Source organism: Adiantum capillus-veneris, chromosome 26 (genome assembly GCF_014529385.1).
Source record: "Adiantum capillus-veneris isolate H3 chromosome 26, ASM1452938v2, whole genome shotgun sequence".
Classification (NCBI taxonomy): Eukaryota; Viridiplantae; Streptophyta; class Polypodiopsida; order Polypodiales; family Pteridaceae; genus Adiantum; species Adiantum capillus-veneris.
The window spans coordinates 114,139,049-114,154,498 of NC_140956.1; the positions used below are offsets into that span (position 1 = coordinate 114,139,049).

General features: G+C 40.4%; 1 pseudogene; it reads right to left on the reverse strand.

Moving 5' to 3' along the window:
• Nucleotides 1-1,503: 1,503 nt before the first annotated feature.
• The window catches only part of LOC147424022 (uncharacterized), a 69,064-nt pseudogene continuing 55,117 nt past the window's right edge, over nucleotides 1,504-15,450 (reverse strand).

Genomic DNA, 15,450 nt, shown 5'->3' on the forward strand with positions numbered 1-15,450 from the left:
ATTGCTTAAACTGTGAGCTTATATCCATGTAGTGCTAAATATGTGTGCCATTATCATTGATGTAAAGTCAATCGATAATACCTTATCACATAAGAGAAGACTTGCTTCGCATGAAAATTGGCAAAGCACTTTTCTTGTACACGACTTCGTATGGAGTCTGCCCAAGCACTTTTCTTTGCAGAGCAGCGATATCTTTTACCAAGTGAAAAGTAAGAAATAGACCACATCTTGACATTTACTAACCTTGTCGCCCACTTGTGGCCAAGTTTTGTTAATTTGCTCAAATCTGGCTCATAGCCATATGTACTACTGGAGTGAGTTAGCGTATGTATCATGTACACCCTCATGGGATGTAAAAACCTGCAGACATCTTGGCAAGTTTCCCCAAGTTCGTATGCTAATAGCATATTCAAACTGTGGAAACCGCTATGCCAAATGCTGAAAGGGAATCCTTGCTTCACATAAGTACTCATGGAGTTCTGGTGCTCATAGCTAACAAATACTCTTGCCAATTTACAATGGCATACCTAAAGAAAGTCGACCTTGTCCAGCAGTCATAAATAATCGACCTTGTTGAATTGTGCAATGTATTGAAAAATTAAAAAAATTCTTGCAAGTCATGTACCTCGTACCTGCTTGGCTTGCTTATTGTATTCTTGAAGATGTTGTAGACAGAGATGTTAGAAACGCATCGGATCATGCATACCGACAATTAGTGGATCATATCCATGTCTGATGCAACATGGGCAGATAAATTTCCTAGGAGCCATGCCCTAGAAAATTATCTTGATAGCTTCTTGCAATTATAGTTAATTGTTGGCTTTGCGAAACATTCTCACCTTACATGCCCCAGGGCTTGCCTGTACTGATATGCCACAGGCCTTGCCTAAACACGATGACATTTATCCGTGACAAACATCCCTTGGAACAAGCTCCCTTTCCACTATAAGTCATAGTCTCAAAGCTTGCTTTGACAAATGCAAAGATTTTGCAAAATTTATATGAATGAAAAACTCCAATTCATGGTACTTACCGGCCATTGAAGACTTCTATGTCAAAAAACGTTGTTAGATAGGAAGCGATTGTCTTGAAAGTCATGGCTTCCCATTTTTGGCGATGGAAGATAACTAGAAGCCTTGCTTCCCTTGAATCTATTATTGGATTGGAGCCAATAGATCGACAGGCCTTGCATGTGGATGGTTTTCAACAACCCCTTCTATGCCTTGCATGGCTTTCTAAAATAAATTTGCAGCATCTTGCCGTGTGCCTTGCATGCTATACTGGGATTCTTAACGTAATGCCCCTAGCATGCCCGTCATCACAGGCCTTGAGTGACAAACCTTGAGATGTCGAACCTGTGATTGTGAACCACACCATCCAAAAGGCTTTGATTTTTTTGTTTGTTGTGACTCAGAACTTGAAAAGTCATTTTTGTCGAGGCTACGAAACCCCAAGGGCTTCGCATCAATGGTCACATGCATTCTCCCAACATTCAAATCTCTATCATGGGCTAAGACTCTTAATTGGGAGGTGCCCAAATTAGGGTACCCGTTTTGCTCAAAAAATGAACAAACAAAAATAAAACAAAAACCTCTATAGCGATGGCGGCAACGTACACAGACTTTTCCCGCCCACAGCGCTCTATAGCGATCTCAAGAGCCGGTGGTGCAGAGAAGAGCTACGCTTTGTATCCCTATGAGCTCCTAACGAGCCCACATTTCCACAGTTTGATGCAGGTCACTCGATCCACCATGGCTTTGCTTCCATGTTAGCAACTGCTCTTGCGGCGGACCTCGAGCCTCCCTCATCCTTGCTAGCAACTCCTCCCACGACCAACAGTCGGCTCTTTTTTGCAAAGGTGAAGCATGCATGGAGCATGCAACATGCCTTCCATGACCTCTCCCTTTGGTCCAGCTACATCCCATCTCCTCTTCCTCCATCCTCAAAACAAGAGAGAGAGAGAGAGAGAGAGAGAGAGAGAGAGAGGGGAAGACATGCAAGGCCATCTTCCCCCCTTCTCCATAGCTCTCCTCCCCTAAGCTCTAATATCAATGTAAATCCCTGGAATTGTCCTATTTGAATCCTCCGCCCAACCTCCCTTTGTAGCCTCTTGGCCCTAGAATCCCTTCCCACTGGCAGTCGGCCCTTGGCTCCCAGTCCTTGACCTCTAGGATTTCTACCCTTGGCATGACAAAATCCAATTGGAAAGAATCCTTGAAGCCTATCAAATGGTTTCTATGGAAAAGCAACATGAAAGCCACAACCCCGTGCCAATGGGGAAGATGAGATTGGGTTGCAAGACCTAAAAATCAAGGTGGACTTGGGATTATTGATCCCATGGTGCATGTTGAAGCTTCATGTGCCAAACTTGTTGTTTCTTTGATAGAACCAAAAAAGGGATGAGCTGTCATGTCCTAGGATATGATAAACGATGCTAAGCTAGCCTGAAGGGGGCTTATGGAAGAAGGCCATTATGTCGGACAATATTTTGGCACCTTCTTGGACAATCCCTCAAGCTTGGAAGCTTCACAAGGGAGCTAGCACAAGAATGCAGTGAAGCAGATTCAACCTTGGAATGGGGGGAGAATTTCAGATACTTCAAGGATTCCACGCATAATTGGTCCCCCTGGCTCTCCAAAATTGGAACCAGATCCATGAACCCCCTTTTGGAGGGAAGTTGCAAGGCTGGTAAACAACAAAGGGATTTTTTAACTTTTTTATCTTTGGGATGACATAAACTTTTGATGGAAGGATGTGGAGCTCTTTGTGTTGCAACATAATTTGAGGTAATATGAAAGGCTTCTGATTAGTAGACTCTTGGAAATGCTGACATCCTCATTTCCACTTGTCTGTGGATCAAAACTAGATTGCAGAGCCTAGAATTGGCCAAAAGATGAAGTGTTATCACTTTACAAGACCCAGAGTACCTATGATTTGCTAGTTTACAAAGCGGACTCGTTTGCCTTATTTAATAGATGTGGAAGAAAATTTGGTCAAAAAAATGATGACAAAAGAGTGTCAATACCATCTGGGAGTTTAAAGGGCTTGAATACATAAAGGTATTCATTTGGAAGGTGCTCTAGGGAGCCTTGTGTACTAGGATTAAGATGCATGCTAGAGAGATCCACTCTGACACTTGCTCTGGTTGTAGGGCAGTCTTTACACTCTTAGTTTGAAGAGACATATGTAGTGGATTGTCAACTATTGTTACTTGGTTTTTCATGAGTTAGCTCTCTTTTACCTCCAATTTTAAGCTAGTAGACTCATACATCAATGTCCATTGGTGAATGTCAATTAGACTGTAAACCCTTGTATCCTAAATTATAGTTTTACATTCACTTGATTACTTATAGAGCTTTTATGAATAGAAAAACTAATTGTATGGTCCACACACATTGTAGGAAGTAGCAAAAAAATTCAAAGTAGTAGTAAAGCTCAAAGAATATGGTGCGAGGAAAGGAGTGGGGATATGTGCAAGAGATTCACCGAGGTAAAACTATATCCAAGCTTAAATGCAACACCTGCGATGATGTCTTTAATGGCAATGCAATCTGCATCAAGGAGCACTTGTTTGGTGTTGGCATAAACATGGGAGATTGCACTACATGACTATCGATATTTGGACTCACTTTGCAACCTACGTAAAGAAGTGCAAAGAGAAAGCACATCTCCTAAAAAATGCAAGGTTGGGTGAAACTCAATTGGACCCTCTAATAGAGCAATCGAAGTATTTGAGGAAGCTAAAGGGGAACAACATAGATACGCCAATGCAAGAGGACAATGTTTAGAGCTCCTTGGGGCAAGTGTCATAGGATCAACACAAGTGGGTCTAAGTGTAGAGAGTAGTCCCACTTCCCTGTAAACTATGAAAGAAACTTCCCAAAAGCAAGACATATACAAATTGCATCTAAAATGGAATTAGGAGTTCATGGCATGTGGTATTTCATTCAATGTAATAAAAAATCCACTGTTTAGGGATGCCTTGATGTCTATTGCAAAAAAAGGGGTTTGTCTTACCTAACTATAACAAAATGTGTACTAAAATGGGGTTTGTACTACTTGGCTATAACAAAATGTGCACAGTATATGTTGACAAAGCTAAGGGTGCCATAGAGGAGATACTCAAGTGAACAATGCTTGATTTTTTGCCAGTTTTTTGTTGTACCCTAGCGCTACAAGGGTGGAACAATTGCTGCCAAAAAAGACCATTGATCAACATAATGGTGAATTGCCCAATGGAGCCAATAGATAAATCCCTAAAATGCAAAACAATGTGTCGCCAAGACACTAAACATACTCTTTAAAGATATGCGAAGAATTCCATTTGTGAAGTAGGTTTCACTAAGTGCCAATCATGTGATGGAATTTATCAAGGAGAATCACTTTAATTATCTACACCCTCTTTTGGGCCAAGTTACCTAACAAGACCCTCAAAATCTTCTATGAGGCCCACTTTGCAATGGTGTACAATGTTTTGGGTGGTCTACATATTGTTGAAGTAGCATTGATAGATGTTGACCAAAGATGGGATGGCTCTCAATGTATCCAAATTATCAAGATGCTACCGCGACCCAAAGATCATCCACTTGCTGGTTTTTATAGAGAAGGTATGTGGTATTAGAAAGCCTTATGTGGAGCTCCTACTAAGGACCATTAACACCAAAAAAATTTGTCATTCGCAAGGTGTCCTATTTCATGTTTGAAGCTATTAGTAAAAATTAACCAATTTACTGCTAGGGAAAAGACACAAGTAGTATGGACTATAGAAAGACTTTGGGACGAAATGCATACATGTTTTCATGGAGCCGCATTTGTTTTGGCTCCAAAATTTCAACTACATAGTCAAGGATCTAACTGTCATGGAAGACTTCAAAAAAAAGGTATGAGAACAATTGCTTCTAGGAGGTGACGAGGGTGTAATGCCTTTTTTCCAAGTGTTGATTGTGCTAATAAATAAGGTAGCTTTGGAGATCCATAAAACACTAAAGTAATCAAGAAACACTCATCTCCAATGTGGTGGAAAGAATATGGGGGAGACAAAGTGGAACTCCAACATGTGGCCACTTGAATGTTATTGGTTGTTGCTACCTTCAAGGCAGTTGCAAATGCAATTGGTCTGCCTATGATTTCATTCATTCCAAGTGTAGAAATCATCTAACTCATGAGCATGCCAAAGATATTGTGTATGTTCTCTGCAACATGTGTTTTATTCATGCCCCTTCATTAATTGCGCCGCAAAGGTAGCGCATGACCACTTCCACCCAACACAGACCCATGAAATCCTTGCCACAAAACAAACGAATGATGATGAAATGGACTAGGAAGTGACATTAGAGAATTCTAACCAACATGAGATCGACAATCTAGTGCCTGGGTGTCAAGTACTAGCATGCTCCTGTTTTTTCAAATAGAAACGTTGAGCACTCAAATTTTTAAAGTACTTATTGCACACAAATACAAATTGTCAATGTGAAAATTGAAGTATGCATTAGGAAGACAATGGGGTCTATGAGGGCCTCTTTATTTGGCAGTTTAAGAAATTCAAACCTCTAGTAATAAGAAAAGTAATCAAAGGACAATTTTTGAATTCAAACAAGAAAAACGGCTAATTATGATGATTTAATCACAAAAACTCCTCCTTGCTGGCAAAAGACGACTCCCTTCCTTTCTTTGATCAAGAGTGAGAGCAAGAGATCTTGACCCCGAAGAAGGGGGGGGGGAGAGAGAGAGAGAGAGAGAGAGAGAGAGAGAGAGAGAGATTCCTTAGGCTTCTCCTTGTTTGCTTGTGCCTCCTCTCTATAAGGGGGAGAGAGAGTGAGAGAGATAGAGAGTTCTCCAAGCCTTGGTCAAGAGAGTGAGAGAGAGGGCTCCGTCCTCTTCTTCTTCTCTTGCTTATGCCTCCTTCTCCTCTCTTTGATTCTCCTTTGCTTGGATGCTCATCGAGTGAGAGAGAGAGAGAGAGAGAGAGAGAGAGAGAGAGAGAGAGAGAGAGAGAGAGAGAGAGAGAGAGAGAGGGATAGAGAGCCTTTCATTTTTCTTCTTATCTCTTTGATCAACCCCCTTTTCCTCCTCATGTTCAATTTTCTCATGCCATACCCCCCCTCCTAAAATAGCCCTCTTTTCATATCTAGCATCCCACTCTAAGCAACAATGGTAATGTCATTGATAGGGCCGTGAGAAACAAGCCCTCCTAAAATAGCCCTCTTTTCACATCTAGCATCCCACTCTAAGCAACAATGGTAATGTCATTGATAGGGCCGTGAGAAACAAGCCCTGATGATGGGCATGTCAACACAGACCTGCACAAAAGCTGGCATGATTGGTATCAATCCGTAGCATCAGGGGCTATTGAGCAATTGTCGTCTCCTGATCATTGCCATTCGACCACTCCAAGAGCTGCTTTGAGCTCTTCTTCCCCCCTTAGTGCTGATCATTGTTGGTCGATGCCTCATCCCCCCTTTTCTTCCTTCCCTGCACACTTATTAACCCTCGTGCCATATGGTGGATGGCCATTCTTTGAAGTCTATGCACGGCCATTGCCTTTGGGTGGTCATTTGTCCCTTCATATCATAAGGGCACCACATTTGGCATGCACAACAACCAAGGCATTTCCCAATACTCATTTTGTTTTCAGTAGCCCTTGACTGACAATATCATCATGAATTTAGTTGCCCATTTCAATGGCTTGTATAGTGCCATTTTACTTCAAGATGTAAGTATTGGTGATTGCATTTGGTGAAAGGCCTTCCCTTTGCAATCAGTTAAAAGCATCAGAGCTTCTGTGTTGTAGCTAGGTCGGACATACTCCGCAATCAATGCTCACATATCATCCAAATTAATGTTAACGCACCATATTAGGCCTAAGCCATCCAAAATTCTCTTGCCATTGCTCTATGTGGCATTTGTGTCAACTAATTGAGTTGCGAGCTCAAGGATTGCCTACCAAGCATACCCATCTACCAATGCACTACATGCGATGAGATTTTGGACAAGATTCTCCTCAAGAACTTATTCTACTGCATTCCAAAACCTGGTTGAAGCTCAAAACTCCTAGATGGAACAATGAACGAGGCGACCAAGGTGGTGTTGGACTGGCCCTCGGTGGAACTTAAAGTGACAATATCTACAAAACCGGAACTCTAATTTTTTATCTGAAAAGATCAACATGTAGAGCACTTTGAGTACTACAGTGCTAGTCCATAATCATCCATTTGTGCTCACTTCAAACATACTCTTCTTAGCATCATTAAGGCATCTATTGGCCGTTTAAAGCCACATATGGCATACATTTAGAATTTAACCTGCTTGTTATCAAGCCCTTATTACTGTTGAATAATCATACATGCTTCAATTAGGCTTAACGTGCATCCTTTTGCTATTTTTCCCATCATGGAAGCAGAGCTGTACGACAATGAGCAGATAAAAACCTTTTATTTTGGCTTAGCGACTCCTATAAAAGGAGTTTGGTGTGTTTCAATGCCTAGGTGTGTATGGTTGTGTGCAAGCGATGGTTTTCTTGTGAGAAATGTCAAGTTTTGAAGGTGAACTATAGTGGATTGGGCACTATGTATACCCTGGGCTATAGTGAGGCAACTCTGTGTGTTCTGGATGTGTTCCCTTCACCCTTTCCAACATAAATGCATTTTCATAGAAGAGGAATCGGCTCAAGGATATTAGATTATCCTAGTATATGATGATGGTGATAGATTCCGTGATGATGAAGAGGGAAATCACTACCTCATTGTCACATATCCAGAGAATTACAACCAGTATAGAGATAATGTGGCTTAACCATCAAAACCAACAAGCAACAATGCCATCATTGCAAGCTTGGCTTCAACAATTTGCAACATCAAAATAGAAGGTAGAGAGTGTTACCATATACATGTGGTAGTGATGTGTGTGGACACACTTAGGATCATTGAGGATTTTTTTCCCTCACTAGAAGATTATTTCCCCCGTGCATTGTATATATGCCCATCACTCTATGGCTAACTAATCTTTCCATTGCACACTAAATAATGCACTCTCAATTGTGTGCCTTAATCTTCCTTCATCTTCTCCAAGTTGTGTGTGTTCTCCTACAACCCTAATTCCAACAAAATTGGTATCAGAGTAGGGTGCATCCTCCCAGGCATAGTCGCCAACAACTTCAGCACACGCCTGCTCACTTTCTCCAATTTCTGTGAGCTTTGGCAAGCATTTGTAGGTCTGCTTAGATTTTTGATTTGGGCTCATTTCAGCCTCGGTTTCGACTAGTGGTAGTAGTGTGGAGTCTATTTTGTCATTTTGTGCAAATTTTTTTGTCAGTGCTATTTTTTGCATAACATGTCCCGTACAGTCTTCTACGGTTTGTGCTAAATAGCACGTGTTGTTCCCACTCTGTTTCTCCTCTTTTTGGGTAGTTTTCACATCAAGCGTAGCATTCGCCATGGCTAGCAACAACACAGACGTGTTCAAGATGTTTGCTGCTTAGGATAGGTTGGATGGGGACAATTACCCCATGTGGGCTTACATGATGCAACATGTCCTTGTGTCAAAGGGAATTTAGAACATTCTATAGGGCATTGATGTACGTCTTGGTTCTGAGGATGTAAGTGATGTTGAGGATGTTGTAGGTTTTGGTGGTAGGGTTGCTACTACTACAACTATTTTGCCTACAATTGAGCAAGCTCATTGGGATGTAAAAGATGTACATGCTCATGCATTGATTGTGTTGTCTATGAATTGCACTATTACTCCTCACATTCGTTCAATGCAATCTACAAACAGGCTTGGGCTATTCTAGTTGGTCTTTATGCAAGTCACAATGAGGCAAAATTTCCATTGTTGCGTAAAGAGTTGGAGTCGGAGATTATGCATAAGGAAGATGACATGGACACTTTCCTTACTGGTGTCAAGGACATCAATGAGCAACTTATTTCTGCAGGTGAAGTCATTTAAGACAGCACCCTTGTGCAGACTGCTCTTGCTGCCTTGCCAAATTCTTACCAGAGTTTTGCTAGTACTTGGAGATTTATGACCCAAAGAAATCCTAAAGTAGTCAAGTTTGATGCATTATGCACATTGTTGTTGTAAGTGTCACTTTCCCAAAAAAAACAGGCCTAGACAACCAAAAATTGAAGAGGCCTTTATTGCTGCTCAAAAAAAAGGTGGTAACAACAATGTAGCCACTTCTCATGGTTCTTCTGCAAGTGGTAAATTGCTTGTTCCTAATGCTTTTGCTGGCAACAATTCGTGTGGAAATTTTGGTGATAAAGGCAAAAAGAAGATGCGTTGCCATTATTGTAAAGCTAATGATCATTTGATCAAGCAATCTCATAAGTTGAAGGCCAAAGAGGCTAAGAAGAAAGAGGCTAGTTCCACTACTAATGTTGGTTCTAGCTTTACGTACTTCATCCCTTAATAAGTTGTGTTTCTCGTGGAGTTTCAAGCCCTTCACATTCCATGAATGGATAGATAGATCTTCCATCATTGAGAGAGGGGCTCAAACACATCAACCTTGAGAAAAACATCCTCGTTAATCATTTTTGGGTTTTTTTTCCGTTGGCATTTTCTACACCACAGTCTGAGAGCCTTCTTCTAGCTTTGAAGTCATATAATTCTTAAGATTATCACCGACCTAGCTTGGGATTTGAAACGTTTGCATGAGATGCTAGGAACATGCGTCCATCCTTTGCCTTTCTTGCTGAATGTAAAGTCAATGACTATCTTCTAGATCATAGGGGTAGGGTTTTCTACAAAGGAGAAGACAAAAACTGAAATCTAACGGAGGCCTCTTCTTCTCTTTTTTGGGCTTGAAAGGACTTCATTAGTTGGCGTTGGGTTTTCTTTTGGGGTTTGCCATCAGGATTGCTATGGGTTTGACCCCCTCTTTTTGATTGTTCACTCTTAATTTGAGAGGGCTACTCAGTTTCCATGTTTTTTGGAGGCTCCTCTATTGTCATTCTCTCCCCCTTTGTTGTAGTTGCCTACATGGTTTTCACCATCGGGCAAGCTCTTGCAAAGTGCCCAAAGCCATTGCATTTGAACCATGCTCCAAAATAAGTGACAAAGTTAAGTGGGATCACCTTCAAGTCGGGCCCCACATTTACCCCACTAGGTTTTGGGTTGCTGGTTTCTAAGGTCCCACCATATGTAAACATTATTTTCTATTGTACCAGCTTTACGATGGGATGACACAAATGGCGGGGCTCGCAGAGAGACTGCCATGTCTTTCATGTTGTCCATCAGTCGTATCTAGGGGTAGTGATTCACAACTGTGCACACCATAAATCAGCTCCTGGTTCTTGCATCATATGGGTCATGGATGACGTGTTATAGTTATTGGATATGTAAATGATAGGGTGATTAGCACATGTTTGTTTCCAAGAGGTTGCATTATTTGGCAACAATTCTTTTTTGATGTACGTACGCTCGAGAAAATATGTCCATATGTAAGCATAGCGGTGAGTTTTATAGTCCTCCCCCAAGACTTACAGATGAAAGCGTTGGGACCTTCCTCCACAAACCCAGGAGTACCCTGCCCATGAGTTGATGGAAGGAGGCTTGCTTGTTCTTCCATCTTTCCAGTCACACAAGGTGGTAGCACTAAAGCCTCCTATGCAAGTTTTGCAAGCGAGGCTATGAACTAGATTGGTATGTGCAAGCGTCGATGGGCTTGGGCGACATCATTAGGAAAAATATGAACCCTCTAGGGGCCCTTTGGGATTAAGGTTAGTTAGAGGCCAGCCAATAGGAAGAGGGTGGTGGACACACTCTATACCCTCAAAAAAGTAGGGGGACAAGGTAGCCTTACACCTCTTAATGGCCTCTTATCTAGTGAGAAGGTAAGGGAGGTGGCTAGGGGAAAGGGAGGGGGGGGGAAGAAGGGAGAGGGGGGACCACTTTGACCTTTTTTCCCCCACTTTTTGGCCCGGATTTAAAAATACACTAAAAATTTCAAACTTTCAAAAAATTTCAAATTTCAAGTTTTCCCTCCTTAAAAGATCCCCTAACCTATTTCATGGTCAAAAAAGTATTTTTGACCTCCAAAAGTAAAAAACGTGCACTAAAAAATTCCAAAAAATTAATTTTTTCCAAAAAAATTCAAAACATCATTTTCCACCCTCCAAAGTCTTTCCAAACCTATTCTATAGCTAAAAGTGATTTTCTCTCTCTACAAACTCTTTTCCAAGCTCTCCATGGCTGCAACAACCACATACACCCCCTATAGTCCAACATTATCTCTTTACTAGCTTTCTCCCATCTCCATTGTAGCACCAAGCAAGCTTCTCCCCCATCTCTTCCCCTTGCCCACCACATAGTTCCACACCAAGCTAGCTCCTCTCCCTTCTCTCACCTCCATTATAGCATGAAACAAGATTCTCCTCCTTCTACTTTCATTCACTCGCACTACATGGAAACCTCTACTCCCGAAGGTGGAAAAAGCATCAACTCACATGACATGCATACCACAAGAACAGGAGGTGTGAATAGTGCATGGGCATTGCAAGGATTCATCTCCAACATAAAGATAGAATGGTGAGAAAACTACCCTTGTAGCTTACATTCAGAGCTTAAGATCATCTCCATCTTTAAGTTTATCATGCTGGAGGGAATTAACCTCTTTATGGCTTTCAATATTTAGGCTTCACACCTCATAACATTGGGTGGTGCTATGTTGTTGATGGCTTTGGTGCGCCATCTATAGTTTTGTAGCATGTGATTAAGTCTCACAATGTAAGTAAGTTGTGTTATCTATGGAGAGTCATCAAAGATTTTTCTTATAATTTATTCTTTGTATAGTTGTCATTAGATTATTAGAATAATATCATTTTGTACTTTATAACTTTGTGCTCACATAATCTGTTGTTTACTTACAGAGTCAACTTGTTTTGAGAGGACATGAGCAAGCAACCATGTGCAGAGATGGAAATCACCCTATTTTTGTTCGGTGAGGAACCTTTCACTACCATGTTAAAAGATTTTGATAAGAATAGTAGGATTTTTTGTAGAATCTTGAACCAATAGGTACTCTCTATGAGCTCTTAGAAAAGCCATCCCTATAGTACTACTATCTTCCCTAGTGTCATAGACACACAAATACTCATGTATATGAATCTCTAGATGAGAAAGACAAATACTTGTAAGAGAAGCCTAACAGCAGCAACATTGTCTCCATTTGTAATTATTTTTATGAGGCTGGATTCCTCTATAAATGCAATATAAATATTTCTTTTTGTTAAATGGTGTCGCACTGAGTGAGAGTATTTTATTTTGATTACTGGAGTTTCATACAGATTTGAGAAATATTGTTGATTTTTTTGGATATTCTGATTTGCCTGTAAGATGTTTGAAGTTTCAAGTCTTAATCATTCCACCATGAAGAAATTCATGCAATATTTTGATTTCAGTTTAATCACTAATGGTTATTCTTATTAAGTGGATCATAACCTTTGTCAAGATGTCCTCATTTGGAGATGTTGAATATATATCAATAGCAACATTTCAAAAGTTGAGAAAGCTAAATTCTTGCTTTCCAAAATGTTATTGTTTCCATACTATGCATATGCCAAGCTTGACTTAGAGAAATGACAACTTGAGATGGAGGTGTAGATATATAGGGGTGACTTATTATTGATTCTTGTTTCATCATATATATTATAAAGCCTTTGAGTTTCCACCTTTTTGAGTAGTGTTGACAAGTTTTTGGTATCAAACCTTCTTAAATATCCCTATTCATTCGATATTGGTAGCTATTTATTTGGTATTGCTAAAGATCATACCAATAGCTATCACCTTGTGAACTTAATTGTTGAATTGCGGATTTGATTTTTACTATGTAGCTCATTTGGATAGAGAAAGTGTAAACATAAATTATAGATACATGCATTGTTAACATGGAAGATATGTATCACTCGAACCTATATAACTGCTAATCAAGAAACCTTTGGTCGGATACTATAACAATAGGGGTCACATGTGGTTTTAAATACCAAAGAAATGGCTTAACCAAAACATTCCCAAGAACACGAGGTGAACACAAGGAAGTAAAAATTGGCTCCTTGTTTGGTTGATTTCTAGTGCTAAATGTTCTGAGTGCACAAAATTTGTGAGGCCTTTGACCTTGGGAGTTCACTAAAGTATATGTAACATAGCACATGTGTTCAACATAAGGGAATTTATATTCTTGTAAAGTTACAGAAACATGTGTAGGTAAGGCCTATAAGGGCTACTTTCAATCCATTGTGGTGAACGCACATGATATAGGAAAATTTGACATAGTGAATACTCCGGACATCAAACACTACAACTCTATCTCATGGCCATACATTAAAACAAAGCCCCTATTTGTCATTTTGAAGCCCCAGGGACCCTCAACAAGAGGGACCACAACGGCGCGTAGAATGCCCATCCAGGCACAAATAGGGACCAAGATATTTTCAAGAAGAGGGGATGGACACAAGGAAGGAGAAAATGGTTGATAAGCATGATACAAGGTTTAGGTATCTTCCATTTGGGGGGGGGGGGGGGGGGGGGGGGGGGAGGGGTTGCTATGAACACATTAAACTGCCCAGTTCTATCTCATGGCCAATTTTGGATGGCCAGTTTGCGCGCCCTTGTGGCCTCTCTTGTTGAGGATCCCTGGGCCCCTAAAATGACAAGTACAAGCTTTTTTTAATGCATGGTCATAATTCAAGTGGCTGTTTTCAAGATCTTCTAGTGTTCAATTGGCTCCGAATCTGTCTGGGCTTGTCTCACATAAATTTGTTCATCTCGTCGCGCTCTTCGACCATCGTGTGATGGAAAAAAAATCATATCCTAATCGGATTTTCCAAAAATCAACGTGCAAGTTGGCAATTTCTTTAAAAATGATGTAAAACAGACATTTCTTACTTTTCCTTAATCTACGAGCTCGAACGGGCATTAAAACCATGGAATCTGAAAATACTCAGAGAACCAATGTTTTTTATTGTGTTAAGGACTGCATTTCCTACATAGAAAACTTTCTCAAAATCTCACCCTAACACCTTCAAAAGTGGCTTCCAAGGAGTGCCCTCGATCAAAAATTAAAATTGAAGGAAAACAATCAGAATGAACTCCTAGACTGTGTACAAACTTTAAAATAACCAAAATTTCCTTTAAAAAGAAGTTATTGCTAAAAATTTGAAAATAGACCACCCTTGGACTTCCCACAATGATAGAAATCAAAAGGTTCAAGGAGAGGTCTGGTGTCACAAGTGCATGGTAGGAATCTAATCGAGGCTTATTCCGTCAAGATCTCTTATACTTTATTATGTCTTCTCATGTACAATCTTACCAAACAAAAACAAACTTACACTTTAAATGACTACAAATTTTATTTAACTTATCAAACAATCTAAAATATGGTAGACCTAGAGTGCTCTTACACATCAACAAACAAAAAAGTCCAAATTTCTTCTCATTAACTTTGATAAACATACATTTGTGAACACTTTCCAAGGAGTAGTGCGGTCATAGTTCTTACATCCATTCCAGGACATGGTATGCTCCTGGGATGACCTATCACATAAAGATATCTTTGGTAGGAGTGCCCTCATGTTAGGAAAGAGTGTGTTGCTGCTGATGAAAATTTTTTGCATTGTCCTACTAGGGATCTCTTCATGTCAGCATAATGATTTTTGGTGTAGTGGAAGCCACATTGCCGCTGAGGAGAGCTTTGTGCCACCGTAAAAGCTTCATGTTATGCCAGTTCCTTGAGCCATTCTTGCAAACAACGCCACTCAACTAGCATAGCAAGAGGTCACCTTGTAACAAAAACATATATGAATTCAACATTTGCAAGCTATATAATGAAGACACTTGTTAAGTATATGTTGTACAAATTTGCAAGTATTTCTATCTAGCTGGGAATAAACAATACAAAAATATACATTAGGATGAGACTACCACCCCTAATAAGCATGGATTTGAAGCACCTACCTGCAAGATGTAACAAAGAAGACTGTTTTACAGGAAAAGTGGTGACACTTGGCCTCTCTAACCTGCAGCCTTTCACTATTTGTGCATAAAAGCAACCTTTGTGCCAAGCACTACAAAACAAGTAGAGGCAACACCTTAGACTTCAAAGTTTATGATAAGAAGAACACAATCAAAAGTAAGAAGTATATTGTTACCTTGCATAAAGTGGTGTTTTATTCAAATATGTGATGGTATTGGCAAGATATTGAAGAATCGTCAACATTCATCTCACTGATGGTACGACATTCCTGGGATGACCTCTGCTCACCCTCACGTGCGGCCTTCGGTGCAAACGTTGCGAACAAGCAAATATGTATGCATACGATTTGTGATGTCCTTGAGCACCATGGTAGCTGTTGCATGAGGAAGCAAAGGATGAAAAGAGAGAGAGGGGAGGGAGAGAGAGGAACATGGGAGAAGACAAGGGGGTAGTGGGAGAGAGAGAGAGAGAGTGGAGAAGGAGGA